This window comes from Achroia grisella, unplaced genomic scaffold (assembly GCF_030625045.1).
Source record: "Achroia grisella isolate CSIRO2021 unplaced genomic scaffold, CSIRO_AGI_Agris_v1 utg1186, whole genome shotgun sequence".
Lineage (NCBI taxonomy): Eukaryota > Metazoa > Arthropoda > Insecta > Lepidoptera > Pyralidae > Achroia > Achroia grisella.
In genome coordinates, this window is record NW_026712592.1 from 4718007 (window position 1) to 4734668 (window position 16662).

Below are 16662 nucleotides of genomic sequence, written 5' to 3' on the forward strand. Positions count from 1 at the left end.
GGCAATCAAAATATTGTTAAATTTGAAATACCAAGCCATAAAAAACAAAATTACAGTAGGTATTATTTATTTATTAAATAAATGTATTTAAATACAATCATGTTTATAATATTAATTATTTTATACTTATAGACGTCGCATTCAAAGTTATAATATACATTTTAAATAAAAAGAAACTAGAATGCATTGTATAATATAATAATTAATTTATTAATTATTAGTTTATTTACGTAATTTGTAATCCTACAGATATGCGAAAGCCCCGCCCCACGTTCAAACTTCTCCATGCTGAGTTTGAACAAGCCAAGATGTGGCTTGTGTGGCGCAGAAAAATAATCTAAATCTTAGCTAACCATCAAGCTTTGGTCGACCACAACACTGGTGTCCAGCGATTAATATCCAATAGATCACGTGTCTAGTCCATCTTTTGAGTGAATCCTAATCACATAACCGGCCTCACCGGGCCAGTCCAACTTCAGTTTAGTTATCCTCGTGTAATGTTTCTCACGACGTTATTACTCTTTCACAAACATTAAGATTGGATTGTGTTGTTCTATTAAGGACCATGTTTGAGCATCGTAAGTTGAGATGGATATAATTTATACACATACTGATAAATTTACGCCTTTAGGGAGAGGAGGAGAGAGACTCTTCATTCCTCAAAGAGCAGAAACTCTTTTGAGAATTTTTATTTATATTCGACATCTTTTCCTGTTGGCTTTTAAATGAAACTACGATCCAAATACGCATACTATCCACATTTTGTATTTGTTACGTTCCTATCTTGATTTAGTTTTGCAGTACTGGTCATTAGTGGCTTTCGATCTATATATAATTAAACAAAAGATACAATATAAAGATTTTTCTTCATCATGTCAACAATGCTCCAAGCGCTGTTTGCTATGGAAGCGAAGAGCAAGTTATCGCCTGCGAATCGAGACGAGACTAACAAGTGGTTTAGAATTGATGGTCATACTTCGTGATTTCTAGTGTAATATATTTTTACGATAGTAAATTAAATAATGTAGGACTAAATGTAAAATAGTAAATTTAAATACATAGGTGTAAAAGATTTTTATGAGAAAAAATTATATTTTATGTAGGTATGTATTATATATAGCATGCCTATCAAGGCAAGGCAATTATGAAATTACGACTAAATTTGAAGTCTTAGTGACTTAAGTCGACTCGTTTTAACAATCCATTATACATTGGAGCCTGAAACCTCGTCTGCACAATCCTTGTCTTGTTACCACAGGACACCATTTCTTCCCATGAAGCGATGTACTTGCGAGTTCTTCTAGTCGTCTCTCACAAACTCCTGGGGATGGAAAGGACAAGTAATATATTTTGTTCTCAATCAGCAACAAAAAGAAAACAGAAGATACAGCGTGCTAACGTTCTGATTACAAATTACAAATTTGAAACTTAATCCTGAAATTTATAAAATGTAGTTTGTCATACAGGTATGATTCACATACTTAATATGGAGAGAACATGTGGTTCAGTGTGAGGTAAGCAATGAAATTTACCTATAGTGTGTGTTGATAGTAGTACCTATTCATATTTTGGTAGTCAATTGAAAACGACTTACGTATAAGTTTTCGTCCGGCGAAGAGGCGAGCTGAGAGTTTCTTATATGTCGAAGTTTCCAACATAGTATTGATATTGTAATAATTTCGATCATTATACCGATCCCACAGATTACTAATAGTGTAATGATTACATCTATAAACAGATAATATGTGAATACAATGATATATTTAGCAATTTAATAAAGATAATTTAAGAAATAATTATTTACGTATTTATAATTCCAAGTGTTTAAGCTGTGCTAAATATACATTTATAAATTGTAATGAATCTTAGACGTACACAGTAAAAATATTGTACAAGTCTTATTTAGTCCTGTATCTAAATAAGACTTGTACAATATTTTTATATATTGTACAAGTCTTATTTAGATTATATTATTAGACTATAATAAATGAATTAACGTGCAAGTGGACAGAGGCTGAGTTGATATTACACATCACTGATGAATTCATATTTTTGTTTACTATACCGCTATTGTCCGCATTAATTTCATAACACCATTTTACAAATAAATTTTATATTTTTCTTTTTTTTTTTTTATAACACAGGGGACAGACGAGCATGCGGCTCACCTGATGGTAAGTGATTACCGCCGCCCATGAGCACCCGCAACACCAGGGGAAGTGCAAGTACGTTGTCGGCCTTTTAAAAAGGAATAAGTTCTTTTCTTGAAGGTTTCAATATCGTATCGGTTCGGAAATACCATTGCTGGAAGGTGATTCCACAATGTGGTTATGCGAAGCAAAAAGTTTCTAGAAAACCGTACTGTGGAAGACCGCCATTCATCCAGATGATCAGGATGGTATTTCAGTTTCTGGCGGGTGGTACGGTGGTGAAACTCAGCAGCTGGTATTAATCCGAACAATTCCTCAGAACACTCCCCGTGATATATGCGGTAGAAAATGCACAGAGATGCAATATCTCGCCGCAAAGCCAATGGGTCGAGTCTGTCACATGGACGTTGATTACCAATGATTCTGGCTGCTTGGTTCTGAATGCGGTCAAATGGAAGTAGCTGGTATTGTGGTGCTCCCGCCCAGAGATGAGATTCCATATGCGGCCGGATCTGCGCCTTGTATAATTGCAAGCGATGGGCCGCCGTGAAATACCGTCTCACTCTACTGGGCACACCAAGCTTTTTTGAGGCTATTTTAGCCTTGTCCTCCAAATGACCGCAAAACTGAACGTCACTGGATATATCAACGCCAAGGACCTCGAGATTTGGCTTCACATCAAGGAGAGTGTCTTGAAACTGAGGAGATACGATAAATGGAATCTTTTTAGCGGTAAACGCGCAAACTTGTGTTTTCTTGGGGTTGAATTGAACACAATTTTTCAGACCCCAAACCGAAACTTGATGGAGTGAAGTTTCGATTTCAGACACAAGTTTGTTCCGGTACTCTATAACTTTTGCCTGCGACATATTAGCATGGCCGCTGTACAAGGCATCTCCGGTACTGACATCCGCATAGCAATGAATGTTGTTGATTTGTAACATGTCATTGATATGCAGAAGGAACAGAGTCGGAGATAGCACACAGCCTTGTGGAACACCAACATTCACAGAGTGTGGGTCGGAGCAAGCACCATCGACAACGATCTTGATGCTCCGATCAGCGAGAAAGCTGGCGACCCATTTGCATAACTTCGCAGGCAACCCAAAGGATGGTAGCTTTGAAAGAAGAGCCTTGTGCCAAACCCGATCAAAGGCCTTCGCAATATCCAGACTAACAGATAGGGCCTCCCCCTTACTCTCAATAGCCTCTGCCCATCGATGTGTCAAATACGCTAGAAGTTCACCAGCCGACCGACCCTGGCGAAAGCCATACTGACGATCAGAAATCAACTGGTTCACTTCTACAACAATCAACAATCGACTCCATGATCTTTGAGAATAAGGAGGTGATGGCTATGGGCCTATAGTTAGCTGGATCTGAGCGTTCTCCCTTCTTAGGGATTGGATGAACCAAAGTTTCGGGACTACACCTGTAGAGTAGCAGTACCGGAAAAGACGCGTTAGTACCGGAGCCAACTCAGGTGCACACGTCCTGAGCACAATAGCAGGAATACCGTCGGGCCCACTCGACTTGTGGATATCTAGGGAGAAAAGAGACTTACGTACCAGCTTTTGGGTAAATTTTACCTCTGGCATAGAAGTCTCACAGCGCGAGATGACCGGCGGTGATTCCTCCCTATCGTCCAGCGTCGAGTTGGACACAAAAAGAGACCCAAGGAGATCGGCCTTCTCTTTAGCATGTTGGGCCAACGAGTTATCCTCTCTGCGCAGTGGTGGAAAAGATGGCTGACAGAAATTTCCCTGAGCAGCTTTGGCAAGAGACCAAAAAGCCCGGGATCCTGATGGAAGACTGTTCAGTCTCTTACCAATTCTGTTGATGTGCTCCGACTTTGCTGTGGCTATAACTCTTTTGAAGGACCTGGAAGCAGAGTTATACTTCCTTTTATGGGCACTGGTGTCTGGATCACTCGACTTCACAGCTGCAATCCAGGCACGGAAGCATTCCTGCTTATGGCGAGAAGCCGATCTACAGGATCCGCCATACCAGGACTGAGATCTACTACCGACAGGTACCAGGGAATTTGGAATAAACATCTCCATTCCCTGAAGTACTACATCGGTGACAGATTCAGCTATTGCATCAGGATCGTCCAGTGCGAAGCAAACTCGCCCCCATGGGTAAGATGCGAAAAAACTTCGCATCTCATCCCAATCTGCCGACTTAAAATGCCAAACACGACGTCGACTAATAGATCGCGGCAAAGAAGGACGCGTGAGAGGCACTTCGCTCCGTATCAGACAATGATCAGAGGATCCCAGTGGGGCTTCCACAGAGATCTGATATCCATCCGGATGAGAAGTCAGCAGAAGGTCCAACAGTGAAGGTATATGGTCAACAACATCAGGAATTCGCGTAGGCGAGGATACCAGTTGCGTCAAACCATATGCCAAAGCAAAGCCATGAACAGATCTCCCCGCATAGTCGGTGGTACGTGAACCGAGTCATTCAGCGTGATGGGCGTTGAAGTCACCTAGAATCACGACCTCAGCGGAGGGAATCTGTTGGAGCAAAAAATCTGTAGCCATTTGGACGTGTTCAATGAGTCGGTCAGTTTCGGTGTTACCGCTATGGGACCTGTATAAGCATGCATAGATGCGGGGGTGGTCATCGCAATCTACACGCAACCATAAAATGGACAGGTCAGTACCTTCAAGTGTACCAAGACGGCGATAACAAATATCCTCTCTGACATAAGCGCACACACCGGCCCGTGGAATAAAATAGTGTTCCAATTTATATCCAGGGTAGGTCAGGTACGAAATTTCGTCGGGACAGGATATTTGCGTCTCCGTAAGGAAGAGCAATGCCGGCCTCGCCGTCTCTAGGTGGTGGTGAACGGCGTTGAGATTGGAATGAATTCCCCTGATGTTGCAAAAACTGACTATGAGCAAGGGAAACGCCGATGGAGATTTGCTCGGTTTCCTTTTGGCCAAATTGAGCAGAGTATTGCCCACCCCAGCCTGAGTGTGATATCTCAGGGGTGGATTCTCCAGTAACATGGTTACTGGTATCACCCTGGGGTAAAAATCTTGTAATCCGCTGCCATGGTATGTAAGAAAGGGGTGGGTAGGGCAAGGAAGTAGGAAAGGGAGAGGGGGAGGGGGAGGGCCGTCCGGAATCTACAGCTCACCATGCGAAACGCGATACCGCTTAACGCCGGTTTTCTGCCGAGGTGTGGTATTTCCCGGTTCGAGCGGCCCAATCGAGCTGAACAACCACGTGTGGTCGTACGGCTTGCTCTACCACTTACAAAGCTTTAGATTATCAATTATTATTTAACAACAAAATGATTACTTTAATAAAACCATACAATACGTACTTTCTTATATGTAAAGATTTTAAAAATACACAAATTAAGAATTATTTGAGAAATATAATGTTAATGCGTTATCTAAGGAATCAGACTGTGCATAACGCACCTTTTTATATGATAATTATATTTTTTTATATATATATATTTAAATATTTTATGTTTCGTTCGATTTTTATTGTCAATTTGAAATATATGTCTTTTACCATCAGCGACCGTAGTTTCTCTTGTAACTAAAAATATAATATAAAATATATACAGTCCTTAGAAACATTAATAATTAAAACAGACATTGCGTACAATTATTACGGAAGTTGGTATGATTACAAGAAGAAGCTGTAAGTTCTTTCCTTTTTATATATGTATTTCTCTAAATTCACTAAAACGATATGTTTATATTAGAATAGGTGTAAGCCAATCACAACTGAACAGGGAGGATAATAGGAACGTTGACGTATCTTTCGTGGTACCCTTCATGTTTATTGTAAACAGACAATAATAGTATACAGTTGTGGACAAAATATAATTTATTACAAGGGCAACCCGACTGGCTTCCCACAACCAAATTTTTTTTATGAAATTGGAATTGCAGACAATCTGACGGCCTATACACATGAACAGCACCGCGGATATCACTATATTATTCGTTGCCATTGTTGAGAATGTTATGCATCCATATCCTATAATTTTACCACCTTATCTCCACCTTTCAACCGAAACACAGCTTTAAAGCGAGGAGATTGTCGGCTGAAATATTGAGACTTAGGTAACCATGTAATCGACTCATTATAGTCTACCTCTGGTGAATTGATAAATAACCAGTCACGGCTGCAAGTAGATATAAAATAAAATAACTGTCATCGTAATTACTAAATTAATTCAATTAATATTCCAGCACCCAATGACGCCAACCACATTGAGTAAGTACCTACCTACTAACTGTAGGTAAGGAGCAGCTTTCATTGCGACAATTGAGCTTTCACGTAGAAATAAAATAAAAGAAGCTACGTACCATTGCTTTCATTGTACTCGTCCATCGTTTTACTGCCATTCAAATGTAACATATAACTTTCTAATATTTCACGAGAACATGTTTTAGTACTAAATGTATCATTATGTGTACAATTAAATTTGATACAATATATTATCGAGTTGTCGTCATCATCGATTAAAGTCATGTTAATCATAGTGTAATTGAATATTCGTAATATTTGTGTTATTTTGTTGAATTCTGAAAGATAAATAATATTATAAAACGTGGCTTGTTTATTATTTTATATATATGTACAGCACTTCGTACATCATATTACTATGTTGCGCCCTTGATATGCGTTATTCCAGATAATTAAAATGACATGGCTCTTATTCCTGTAATTTCACTTATACTGCGTTATATCACTTTTCAGCGAAGCACTGCAATGCTTACAAAGCAAGCTGCTTGGCTGCTGAAATATGCGAGACTTAGGTATCCGCACATGCGAGACTTAGGTTTACGTCAGTAATTGGACTTGATTGAAATGAGAAAAAATGGCGGTAGCGCGGAATGTGCTCTTCGCGGTGGTCGATTACGTGAGGTCTTTCGGATGGGCGGCTCGGGGAGGTTTTTGCGCTAGGAGAGTGCGTGTTCGATGTGCGATGTGTCGGGGTTTTTTATATGGCGAGTCCTTCTGTCCGAGAGACTGTTTGGCGTATGCCATGGTAGTGGGGCGTGTTCCGCGCTCTCTTCAGAAACTATTATGTACCTACTATAATTCAAGAACATTTTTTTCACCGTTAAGGTATATACAGAACAAAAAAAAAATGGATTGGCAGGTAAGGTCAGTATTACATCATGTTTTTAGTATTAGTATTATCCCCATTAGGATTTGCCTCATACTTTTACTACCGGCGGCCTTCGTTCATGGGAATGAATCGTACCTAATATAAAGGTAAACAATAATCTGTTACTTACTGTTTACTTTAATTAAATAGTTACCGTTACAATTATATGTAACATTACCGGGGTCGTAATTTATAATATCCGGTTCTTTCAATTTATTATCTGTAAATATAAAGAGTAGTTAGAATTTTGTTCCTGAAATGATCGTGATGTTTGTTTACTATAACATACTATAATAGTTTACTACTTTATGCGTTAGACCTGTTTTTTATATAATTCCAATGATATCCATAATCCATAATCTTAATATATAATAATTCAGTGTCACGTCCTTTATCCGCGATGGAACCATACTCGTAAACTACTAAACCGATTTTGATAAAATTGTATATGTCTAAGAATAGTAATAATAATAAACTTTATTCATAAATGCACGGTACAACTAAATATAGTTAGCCCTGGCTTTCGATTTAGGTGAAACCTGTGTCACGAAAGCCAGTTCCGTCCAAACATTCTGTAAACATTTTTTGGTACATCTGCAGTTGTGTACATGAAGGAATAAAAAAAAAAAAAAGTTAAATACTTTTGAATACAAAAAAAAAATGTATAAAAGAGACGCTATTCTTTTTGACATACTAGATTGTACTGAACTTTTATTTAACACAGTGTAGTGAGAAAAAAAAATCAAAGTAATAAGTACTTATACAAGAAAAATGAGGAAAACAAAAAAAGAATAAAAATTATAGTGTCCATGTGTTTGATTAGGAGTATGGGTACATACCCATACTAAGTGTAAGGTAACTAAGGGTAAGTGTGTGTGTATATGTATGTGTGTGTGTTATTTATATAGTTTATATAGTTATTCTTTAACTATATACATATGTATGCATTTATCTCAGTTAAATTTTTAATGCATTTTCTAGTCATTTTATAGTATATTTATTTTTATACCCCGAAGTGATAAGAGTGGCCCACCCAAAAAAGAAATCTTTGTTTCTTGACATAATTGACTATTCTATTTTTATTATGATTCGGTACTAGTAAATAATTACAACCCTAAATTTTCACCCTACCATCAATCCACGTTTGCCGTGTCATTTACCTCTGTACCTTTACACTGCTAAATTATTAAACCAATTTCAATGAATTAAAATCAAATTTGTGCTGTAGAAGAGGCAATTAAAGTGTGTATGAAAACTAAAAGCAAGGTGCTTTACGGTCGATTAGCTAAGACAAGAGTTATCCATGGAGACGAATGATGAATAGAGTGTAGCTCTGTAAAACATGAATGGAACAATATAATTCAGAGTGGAGTCCCTACCTACATGCCCATAATTGAATCACGACGCGAAACATCAATGGCGGGGAATATCTTCACAGTCGAAGTCTAGTTAATGTTATAAAATCCTATGAATTTACTTAATTTTTTTTAAATACAACTTTAAATATCGACATTAATTAACGGTTAATTTTAATTTCCATTACAATTTTAATGACTAGTCCTGAACGGTGACAGTTCAGTTGACAGTGCTAGTCAAATGTTTCCTTAACTGTTTCTGATATTTTACAAGCGAACTCCATTCATCCGTATCGTTTTTAATACATACCTTCGGTTGTCGGATCTATGACGATTTCATTTTTGTTTGTCGAGTCATTATGTTCCTTTGTAATGTACACACAACTCATAGTCGTATCGGCATCAAAAGGGTACACCTTCATTGTAATTAAAATATTCTCCACATTCTTATATGCTTCAATTTTAAAGAAATCTGAAACATTTGTAGGCTGTAAGTACTTACTCTAATGTTTTCAATGAAAATGGCAAGTAAGCATATTTTTTCAAATATTTATTTACAGAATATCTGTAGATGCATATATCGAATATTACCTAAATATGAATTAAAAATTTAGTTATTACAATAGCTATTTATTTAGCTTCTGAAGATTAAAAAAATGCTGAAACATAATCTCTTATAGAGACATATAGAGCTGTATCAATTAGGTAGAACCGATGACACTTTGTGATATCCAGCTTATGTAAGACGATCTCACACGCCGCGATCAACTTGATGAATGAGGATGGTTCAGAGGGTTCTTTGGCTTATATTAGCAAAATTTGGATTTCATGAAATTCAGCTAGGTTGCAACCGCCGTTCGCATCCAATCGAGAGACAATACTTCTGACCAGTTATGTTATGGATATGAAATTTTGGATACGAATAGGTTTCGGATATAGGAAAGATTATTATACCGGATACGGATACTGGTGCGGATATGAAATTATTTCGGATTATCCGTTAGTTTCGGATAATTTCGGTTACGGATATTAATTTCTTAAGGAATTTCAAAAGTAAAATACAAATAGCTAATAAAATGGTTACATGACGGGTTTCTATTAGGCTCCGCCCCTATCCGATATTATCCGAAACTTTTATTTCGGATTCGGGTTCGGTTACGAATATTTTTTTATATCGGATATCCGATAGTTTCGGTTACGGTTACGCTTCCTAACTAATCACTGCTTCTGACCACGAAAGTTGTCACGTGATCAGCCGATTGCTGTTACGATTGGCCAGTCAAAAAGCTGGTTAGTGATTGGACATTTCAATTCATTTAGACTGCGTGTGCGAATCGAATAAATAAATTCATAAAAATGATGACGAAACAATAGCAGTCCGGCGTAATTCGCGAGTGGGTTGTGTATAAGTAGGGGGTTCGCGCTGCGCTTTGAGGCAGTATAGACGTGTTTCTTTACTAAATAAATTCATTTTACGCATATTTTTAATTTTTTACAATATATTTTGTATATATGCCTTACAAAGCATTTTTTCAAACTGCGAAATTGTTTAACAGTGTGCTAGTGTCTTGCAAAAGAAAGTAAAATCAAGAAAACCGTTAAAGTATAACGAGTTACAAATTCCAATGCTGTGCAATTACAAAGCAGTGAGTCACCGATCTGTGTTGTCTCTAAATAGCATTGCAAGTTTATATGCAAGTCATTAATAATTATTTATGAATAGTGGATAACTTGTATTACACTTGAAGAGACAATTCGACTATTGGGGCATTGTTAGGATTCCAGCCGAATTATTTTGATTTTGCAATTTGCTTTGAACACGCATATCTATCGGATGTCTCAGTGAATAATAGTTAGTAATATTATAATTGCCACCAAGAAGTACTTATGTTGTAGCGCCTGTGATAAAAAATAATCTAATTTGCAGCAGCGATTCTATAACAATATGATGACTTCAGAACACAACACAGGGCTCATTGGAAGTGTGCGTGGAAGCAATCAGCCGAAACTTGATAATTATAATACCACGGTGCGTGCTTGTTTCTGTGTGTGTTACAATACAACCTACAACACATGGGACGTGTAGTGGTGTTTCCTCTTCGGCATGGCAAAATCTGCAGATTTTTGTTGTGCATAGACCGAGATTTGCCAATTAGAGAAATAAAAAAATTCGGTGTTAATCATTATAGAAAGACAATACCTGTGGAAATAGAGATCACAAATTAGCAAGCCCGATAACACATAATTTTTACATTGGGTGTTTAAAATATTATATTTGATCTTTTGGTTTAAAGTTAACACAAAACCTATGATTCAGCATTTTTTTCAAAAGTATCGTTTATGGTGTTTAATTTGAGGCTTATTACGTATTCCGTCGTTTGATAATTGCAACCAATATTTAGTTAATGATGTGTTGTTGCTTCGCCCTACAAAACTGCAATTTGTCTCCAAGTAGTCACCCACGGCTTTGGTCATCGTAGATTCCTGAGGTACTGTAACTAAAGGTTTAAACACTCAGTAAAGTTGATGAAGTTCAAAACTATCAAAGTATTTGGCATGACGGTTTTGTTATTACAGAATCCATTGAAAAAGCTAATATATGCAATGAGCTTTTTTACAACTTTTTTCTGAGAAAAGGCCAATTCTATTTATTCTTTCCATCCTAACTAAGGTATGATATATTGTTGTGGGGTAATTCCACTTTTGAAAACAATTAATTGCAGAAAAAAAGCTGTACCTAAACGTGTAATCTGTGGTATACAGCTCAGAGTGTCTTGTAGGTAGTATTACCGGAGCAATAAGATTCTCATAGTGATTTCTCAGTATATAAAGGAGATCAATGAATTCTTTAAAAAAAAACACATTTGTTTCAAAAGTTTACAGCATTCTCCAGATTTGATAGTCGATACTAAATTAATAACTAATTTAGTTAACATGTAAAACTTTTCTACATCAACAAAATTGCTATTTAATGACTATAATACCTAATACACTATGCATGCTAAAACAACGGCAAACTGTGTGGACTATTTCGTTAATACTAACATACTTTTATAACTTTTACCATATTTCGATCCAGTAAGTATATTTCGACCTTGGTGGTCTAGCAGTTTAGGTCACCGCCTTACTTCCGATGGTAGCGGGTTCGATTTCTCGCACGATACAATAGGTATGTGTAATATATGTATAATCACTTATTATCAAAGTAAAAAGAAGTACAAAGGAGTTTAATAATATACATAATGCTCTTGAGGATGTTCTTAACTGGTTTACATCAAACAATCTAGCGCTTAATTCAATGAAAACAAAATGTGTTAAATTCTCTTTACCAAATATAAAACAAGTAATGACAACTGTTAGTTTTAATTACCACGTTTTGGCCTTTCATGATGAGACTTATTTTCTTGGTATTGTAATAGATAGCAAATTGCAGTGGGGACCACATATATTTCCGCTGGCTAAAAGACTTAGCTCGGCTGCTTTTGCTATCAGAAAAATTAGACAGTTAATTGATACTGTAACAGCGAAGCTAGTGTATTTTAGTTACTTCCATAGTATAATGTCGTATGGTATTATATTATGGGGAAGGCGGCTGATGTAGATTAAATTTTTATATCACAAAAAAAAGCAAATCGTTAATATATAATTTACCGTGTCGCGATCTCTTAGAGAACGCTTGAAAGAAACAGGTGTCCTTACTGTTCCCTCTCAATATATATATGAAAATATTATGTATGTACATAAATACTTAAATTTATTTACAAAGAATAGTCATTTACTTTAATACAAGGAATAAAAATAACTTAAATATATCTAGTTTTCGTCTCTAAAAAGTAAGTTAGTACGTCTTTCATGGGTAAATTGCCAGATGATTTAAATGAAGGGAAATTTAAGATACATGTAAAAAATACACTTTGCGCTAAAGCTATTGTTTATTACAAAATAAACGACTACTTGAATGACTGCAATGAGTGGACTTAATTACAATTTTAACTTTTGTTATGAGGCATATAACGTTCCCATGAATATAATTATCAATGTATTAAACATCAGATAAAGTTATTATAAATTGATTAATGACATGTTATAATTTAAATAATGTAAATCAAATATTGTAATGGGGAAAACTGTGATTGTTACTGCCTATGCTGTAAATACTATAAATGACGTAGTAGATAGAGTAACTTGAAACAGTCATGTTCTCTATAATGTTCCAACTTGTGGCGGCGTGGTGGGTCGGGTCATTGTGCTCCCTCTAATATGGTTGTGTGCAATGATGGCTGGCTCATCGTCATACTGGTGAACGGGTGCTGCTTGTGGGGAATGGTCTGTTTGTGTTACGAACATTCATTAGACTATTTTTTTTTGCTTTTGCAATAGCATATGCTGATGGTTACTCTATTCTCCTATTTGAATTTAAAAATGAATCTGTATATTAGTATGTGTTTATAGAAAAGTGTATGTGTTTTTGTATATGAATTAGTACAACTTGGGCGCACAAAAAATTTTACCAACATCCCGACAATGACCAAGTTCCTTCCTTATCTAATCAGCCAGATATGCTTGTACTTATTTATAGTCCGGTTCAGCATATGTGCATGTATCAGCCTATAGCAGAACAGGAAAATCCAGTCTGTGAACATCATACAGAACCTGAACCTTTCACCTCTGCACAGCCAACAGACATTGAAGAATCTAAAACTCCAGAAGTATCTGTCGAATCTGAAATCTCAATGGAACAATCTTCTGAAAGGAGATATCCTCTTAGAGACAGACATCCCCCTGATAGATATCATAATAGTATTGATAGTATTAGATCATCCACAAAAAGATGGTTAGAAGCTATGAAGGCTGAATAATCACGGAACATGGATTTTAGTTGACAGACCAACAGACAGAATGATAACTAAATGCAAATGGGTCTTCAAACTAAAAAAGGATACAAGTAGCCAAATAGTCAAATATAAGGCCAGACTAGTAGCAAAAGGATTTACTCAAGTAGCAAGAGTAGACTATGGTGAAACATTCTCACCAGTCGCTAGATTATCATCAATTCTATTATTGCTGGCATTTGCTGTGCAACACAATCTCGTTTTAGACCACCTAGATGTAGAAACTGCATTCTTAAACGGAGATCTCGAAGAGGAAATATATATGGAACAACCAGAAGGCTTTTCAAAAGAAAAGGAGAAAGTTCATTATTTAAAAAAATCCCTTTATAGACTTAAATAGCTCCACGCCAATGGAACATAAAAGTTTCTGAAACAATGAAAATTCTCTGTCTTACACAAACAGTCAACGAACACTGTATATATTACAAACGAGAGGATAATGATTTCCTTATAGTCGCTGTATTTTTTTTTACTGGATGACAATGAAATGATACACCTGCCTGCGCTAACGATTTACACTGGCGGGGCACCAGGATGGAGGATGATAGGATGAGAGCGAGGTCAGGTCAGTTAGCCCATCGTGACAAATTTACCAAGAATTTATCACGATAGTTTCCAGAGAGAACCGCGTGGATGTCGACCTAACATGGTACATTGCTAGCAATAGGAATTACTAGTTCCCATTATTACCAATCCCTTTCCCCTAGTCGCTGTATTTGTTGATGACTTTTCATTCTCTGTACAAATGACAAGATGAAATATGAATTTAAAAACCAACTGAAATAGCAGTTCACCATCATAGATCTTGGTCCACTCAAGGACTGTCTAGGTATGAGAGTAATACAAAGATCCGGCGTCATCACTCTCGATCAAACTAAATACATTGAGAAACTCATACAAAAATTCAATATGAATGACGCATTAACAGCTACAACACCATTGGAACCAGGCCTAAAACTGGGACACGACAACACGTATCATGTACGCACAAAGCACATACGCACATACGCACAGACATTAAACACCACTTCATTCGAGATTCACTAGCATGTCATAATCCCATTCTCAAATACATACTTACTACTGACATGATCGCTGACATTTTAACGAAACCTCTAATGAAGTTAAAACATTGTAAATGCACTCATTCATTAAGTTTAGGTTAGCTATCTGTATACTGTCTTAGATTAGATATTGTATATAGGAGTTCGTTAGTAATATGTATATATAATTGGTGTTAGGCTTTAGTGTATAGTGTTTAGTTTTATTGTGTACAGTTTTGTTTTGATATAATTTTACTTTTTATATTCGTTTATCCATATTTAAAATATAAGAGTTCTTTTTATACATTTTGTTTTATAACACTTTTGTCACTGCGCTCTGCTATAATAAACGTCCATACAAGCATCTCTCTATTTTCATTAATTTCTACTATTATATTATCCATCAGGCAGTGTAAGGAATGCACCGGTAAGAAGTAAAAAAAAATTACATAGTAATATTTTTTATTATAAATTCGAAAGTGGACTTGTCTGTTTTTTTATCTTTTGACAACTAACCGTTAAACGGATTTTAATCAAATATTGTGGAAACAGATAAGGTTGTCACAAGGACGGGCATAGAGATCATCTCAAAAATGCAGACGAAGCGGCGGGTATCAGTTAAGTAGTTTGAAAAAAGGGGTTCTCATTCGTTGGGTGAAGCTGTAAAGGCCAACTGCGGTTCTAAAAAGTAAAGAGTTCTACAGTAAAATGAAGTGCTGTTTACACTCACCATATTCGTTGCTCTTGGCGATTATTAAAAACAAATATAAACATGTCCTATACATTGTATCGCAGATGACACTGGCCGCCATTTGAGTACATAATAATGAATAATGTGGTTTATTATTACAATTGTTGTACATAAAATCAATAGTTTATCCTTATTAGTAATACAATTGAGAGTACATAGGCATGGTTAAAGGATGTCATATAGCAGTGACATTACAATCTATGATATGTTTGTACTCCGGAATGGTAATGCCTGGGTGGTAGGTACCACTGGCCTCACCTGAAACTTGATAGTGCGGCGCTGTTCATGTTTTATAGGCGACAACTTACCATCAGATGGACCGTCAGCTTGTCTGCAATTCCAATTACATGAGAAACGAAAATATATATTAATATATAATTATACAATACAAATTTGTTCAAAATTGTGTTCGGTCAGAAATAAGGAAAAATTACAGCATACGCCATGTAATACATCTATGTTCAGTAAAGGCATATTAGGTATGATACCTACAATTTTAATCATTATTACATAGTAAATAAAACAGAGCCGCTGTCGCTGTCTGTCCGTCCCTATGTATGCTTAAAACTTTAAAACAACGCAACGGATTTTGAAGCGGTTTTTTAAGACAGAGTGATTCGGGAGGAAGGTTTATATATATATAATACATGTACACCCGTGCGAAGCCGGGGCGAGTAGCTAGTAATATAATAAATGCGAAAGTTTGTAAGGATGGATGTTTGTTATTCTTTCACGCGAAAACTACTGAACGAATTTTGATGACAATTTACAATAATATAGCATCAAAATAACATACAGGCTATATTTTTTTACTGAAATTTAACGCGGGTGAAACCGCTGGCACAGCTAGTATACATAGAATACCTAAGAGAATAAGCTCACTGATGACAGTAGACGGTATAAATTTACTTTGAAAAATATATCTGTGATATTAGAAAATAATTATTATAGCACTGGCTGTGCCCACGGTTTCACCCGCGTGAAAGTTATGCCCTATATGTTATTCTGATGTATAAGCTGTACAATTTCATCAAAATCTGTTCAGTAGTATAACATATATAGAGATTATATCTCCCTCTTGAGTCACTCTAATAAAATCCGCATCAAAATCCGCGTAGTTATTTAAGATCAAAACATACATGGGGAAGCGAAATTGTTTTATACTTTATAACGGCCCGCCAAGGCTTAGCCCAATGTGAAAATATAACAAAAAATTTAAAAATTGTAATTTTTAACACACACACATATTCTTTTTTTGCGTCGGGTTACAGTTTTATTGAGTCACTGTACACCATATTTGATGTTGTTTTGTTTTG

The 16662-nt window shown here is 36.2% G+C and overlaps 1 long non-coding RNA gene across 1 annotated transcript; it reads right to left on the minus strand.

The window, feature by feature from the left end:
* Window positions 1-6225: 6225 nt before the first annotated feature.
* On the minus strand, window positions 6226-8756 carry LOC131854462 (uncharacterized). The gene is made up of 3 exons (XR_009358053.1): window positions 8689-8756; window positions 7436-7525; window positions 6226-6715 (listed from the first exon to the last, which is right to left on the minus strand). It is a non-coding gene; the product is annotated as an uncharacterized LOC131854462 (long non-coding RNA).
* Window positions 8757-16662: the final 7906 nt, after the last annotated feature.